The following is a 4695-nucleotide window of genomic DNA, read 5'->3' as shown; positions in this document are numbered from 1 at the left end:
GCTGTGAATCCATCAGGTCCTGGACTCTTTTTGGTTGGTAAGCTATTGATTATTGCCACAATTTCAGAACCTGTTATTGGTCTATTCAGAGATTCAACTTCTTCCTGGTTTAGTCTTGGGAGGGTGTATTTGTCGAGGAATTTATCCATTTCTTCTAGATTTTCTAGTTTATTTGCATAGAGGTGTTTGTAGTATTCTCTGATGGTAGATTGTATTTCTGTGGGATCGGTGGTGATATCCCCTTTTTCATTTTTTATTGCATCTATTTGATTCTTCTCTCTTTTCTTCTTTATTAGTCTTGCTAGCGGTCTATCAATTTTGTTGATCTTTTCAAAAAACCAGCTCCTGGATTCATTAATTTTTTGAAGTGTTTTTTGTGTCTCTATTTCCTTCAGTTCTGCTCTGATTTTAGTTATTTCTAGCCTTCTGCTAGCTTTTGAATGTGTTTGCTCTTGCTTTTCTAGTTCTTTTAATTGTGATGTTAGGGTGTCAATTTTGGATCTTTCCTGCTTTCTGTTGTGGGCATTTAGTGCTATAAATTTCCCTCTACACACTGCTTTGAATGTGTCCCAGAGATTCTGGTATGTTGTGTCTTTGTTATCATTGGTTTCAAAGTACATCTTTATTTCTGCCTTCATTTCATTATGTACCCAGTAGTCATTCAGGAGCAGGTTGTTCTGTTTCCATGTAGTTGAGCGGTTTTGAGTGAGTTTCTTAATCCTGAGTTCTAGTTTGATTGCACTGTGGTCTGAGAGACAGTTTGTTATAATTTCTGTTCTTTTACATTTGCTGAGGAGAGCTTTACTTCCAACTATGTGGTCAATTTTGGAATAGGTATGGTGTGGTGCTATAAAAAATGTATATTCTGTTGATTTGGGGTGGAGAGTTCTGTAGATGTCTATTAGGTCCACTTTGTGCAGAGCTGAGTTCAATTCCTGGATATCCTTGTTAACTTTCTGTCTCGTTGATCTGTCTAATGTTGACAGTGGGGTGTTAAAATCTCCCATTATTATTGTGTGGGAGTTTAAGTCCCTTTGTAGGTCACTCAGGACTTGCTTTATGAATCTGGGTGCTCCTGTATTGGGTGCATATATATTTAGGATAGTTAGCTCTTCTTGTTGAATTGATCCCTTTACCATTATGTAATGGCCTTCTTTGTCTCTTTTGATCTTTGTTGGTTTAAAGTCTATTTTATCAGAGACTAGGATTGCAACCCCTGCCTTTTTTTGTTTTCCATGTGCTTGATAGATCTTCCTCCATCCCTTTATTTTGAGTCTATGTGTGTCTCTGCACGTGAGATCGGTTTCCTGAATACAGCACGCTGATGGGTCTTGACTCCTTGTCCAGTTTGCCAGTCTGTGTCTTTTAATTGGAGCATTTAGCCCATTTACATTTAACGTTAATATTGTTATGTGTGAATGTGATCCTGTCATTATGATGTTAGTTGGTTATTTTGCTCGTTAGTTGATGCAGTTTCTTCCTAGCCTCGATGGTCTTTACAGTTTGGCATGTTTTTGCAGGGGCTGGTACCAGTTGTTCCTTTCCATGTTTAGTGCTCCCTTCAGGAGCTCTTTTAGGGCAGTCCTGGTGATGATAAAATCACTCAGCATTTGCTTATCTGTAAAGTATTTTATTTCTCCTTCACTTATGAAGCTTAGTTTGGCTGGATATGAAATTCTGGGTTGAAAATTCTTTTCTTCAAGAATGTTGAATATCGGCCCCCACTCTCTTCTGGCTTGTAGAGTTTCTGCTGAGAGATCCGCTGTTAGTCTGATGGGCTTCCCTTTGTGGTAACCCGACCTTCCCCTGTGGCCGCCCTTAACATTTTTTCCTTCATTTCAACTTTGGTGAATCTGACAATTATGTGTCTTGTAGTTGCTCTTCTCGATGAGTATCTTTGTGGTGTTCTCTGTATTTCCTGAATTTGAATGTTGGCCTGCATTGCTAGATTGGGGAAGTTCTCCTGGATAATATTCTGAGGAGTGTTTTCTAACTTGGTTCCATTCTCCTCGTCACCTTCAGGTACAGCAATCCAACGTAGATTTGGTCTTTTCACATAGTCCCATATTTCTTGGAAGCTTTGTTCATTTCTTTTTACTCTTTTGCTCTAAACTTCTCTTCTTGCTTTATTTCGTTAATTTTATCTTCAATCACTGATACCTTTTCTTCCACTTGATCAAATTGGCTACTGAAGCTTGTGCCTGTGTCACATAGTTCTCATGCCATGGTTTTCAGCTCCATCAGGTTATTTAAGGTCTTCTCTGTACTGTTTATTCTAGGTAGCCATTCGTCTAATCTTTTTTCGAGGTTTTTAGCTTCCTTGCAATGGTTTCAAACATCCTCCTTTAGCTTGGAGAAGTTTGTTATTACTGACCTTCTGAAGCCTACTTTTGTCAGCTTGTTGAAGTCACTGTCCGTCCAGGTTTGTTCCGTTGCTTGTGAGGAGCTGCGATCCTTCGGAGGAGAAGAGGTACTGTGATTTTGAGAATTTTGAGCTTTTCTGCTCTGGTTTCTCCCAATCTTTGTGTATTTATCTACCTTTGGTCTTTGATGATGATGCTGGTGACCTAGAGATGGGGTTTTGGTGTGGATGTCCTTTTTGTTGATGTTTATGCTATTCCCTTCTGTTTGTTAGTTTTCCTTGTAACAGTCAGGTCGCTCAGCTGCAAGTCTGTTGGAGTTTGCTGGATGTCCACTCCAGACCCTGTTTGCCTGGGTATCACCAGTGGAGGCTGCAGAACAGCAAATATTGCTGCCTGATCCTTCCTCTAGAAGCTTCATCCCAGAGGGGCACCCGCCTGTATGAGTTGTCAGTCAGTCCCTACTGGGAGGTGTCTCCCAGTTAGGCTACGTGGGGGTGAGGGACCCACTTGAGGAGGCAGTCTGTCCATTCTCAGAACTCAAACACCATGCTGGGAGAACCCCAGCTCTCTTCAGAGCTGTCAGACGGGGACGTTTAAGTCTGCAGAAGTTTCTGCTGCCTTTTGTTTAGCTATGCCCTGCCCCCAGAGGTGGGGTCCATCCAGTTCGAGCTTCTCCGGAGGCTTTGTTTACCTACTCAAGACTCATTTGTTTATCTACTCAAGCCTCAGCCATGGCGGACGCCCCTTCCCTGCCAGGCTGCTGCCTAGCAGGTCAATCTCAGACTGCTGTGCTAGCAGTGAGCAAGTGGGCATTACCTTCTTTAATCAGACTGGCATCCTTCCAAATAGGATGTCATCTGTTCACCTCAGAATTGTCATTTACATTCCAAGCAGCTCTTTGTTAGTCAGAAGAGGGTTGTTTATAGGGCACTGTCAAACTTTTGATAGAATCCAGCAGCTTTGGGGACAGTTTCATAGTCATTTCTAGGGAAAAAGAGGTTTCCTGCTCAAGAGTATCTTCTTTTTGGATTCCCCAGGTAGCAAGATTCTGTATAAACAATTTCAGTTTTATTATGAAACTCTTCTGGGCACTGCTACTATGTTAGAGTATTTCTCTGACATCACCCAAGATAGTTTGGGTATTTGAGGTTTATAAAATGAAGGGTAGCTTCATTTCATTCATAAGGGTAGCTTCACTTAATGTCCCATAGTAAAGCACTAAATGTCCTGCAAGTAAAAAGATTTTAATCCAAACTTCCAGGAATCATCACAGAGAGGCACTCACCGGCTTTTGCCATAAGCTCTACCTCTGCTAACACTTGTTGACCTAAATGGAAGAAGCTGGGGCAAAATTAACAAAAGTAGAGATTTTATTGGGTCCAAGATTGAGAATTTGCAACCTGATAGCATAGATTCATATTGTCCTGAATATGGCAGGACAACTTCAGTTGGCAGCAGTTACAGGTGGATTTTTAAAGAAGAGTCAGTTTCTGAGTTGTTTCCCTGGAATTTACATTAAAATTACAAAAGCTATTGATCAGCTATACATTGTTCTTTTTATCACAAATTCCAGGAACATAAAAATAATGGGTGAGACAGCTATTCAGAAACAAAATGACTTTTAAAAATTTTCCCCAGGCATATGTGTGAGCAGAGGGAGATGACTAAAATCCTGTACTCATTTTCTCTTGGTTCTGCATACCTCACACAGTTCAGATTGCTCTGAGCTATTTTTCTTTTCCCTCACTGCACAGAGAGCTATTAATTGGAGAATTTATTCCTACCAGAACTCCAGCTTCTATTCTACATTCTGTGGGCTCAGAAAATCTTGCTGGTTTCTGTTTAACATGATGTCCAATTGATATTGCTAAATAGGCATATTTATATTTCTTCTATTTTACACGACTAGGTAGGAGATTTCTCATTCAGATACAATGTCCATGCCCATTATACAATCAAGTAAAGGAGACACTACCACTTCATATAAATCATGTTCACATGTACAAACTCACCTATAAACTTTCCATTTTATCAACTCTTACTTTCACAACTGTAACCTCCATTAGAATTTTATCAATTGGTTTTTGTTTTATGATATTAGGTAGGAAAAGTGTTTCCCACTCAGATATAATATCCAGCTTCATAAAATATTTAGGTAAAGGAGACACAACTTCTTTACATAAAACCTGTTAAAGCATTCCAACTTGTATAATTATATCAACCCTTACATTTTTATATTCTAGTCCTAGGAACTTCTCTTCTCCACCCCCAGACCATTTTATTCCCTCTTGTGTAAAAAAGCTTTAGGTCCCCAGTGAAACTGCCTTTGAAA

Source organism: Hylobates moloch, unplaced genomic scaffold, assembly GCF_009828535.3.
Source record: "Hylobates moloch isolate HMO894 unplaced genomic scaffold, HMol_V3 SCAFFOLD_7, whole genome shotgun sequence".
Lineage (NCBI taxonomy): Eukaryota > Metazoa > Chordata > Mammalia > Primates > Hylobatidae > Hylobates > Hylobates moloch.
This window is presented reverse-complemented; position numbering follows the sequence as displayed.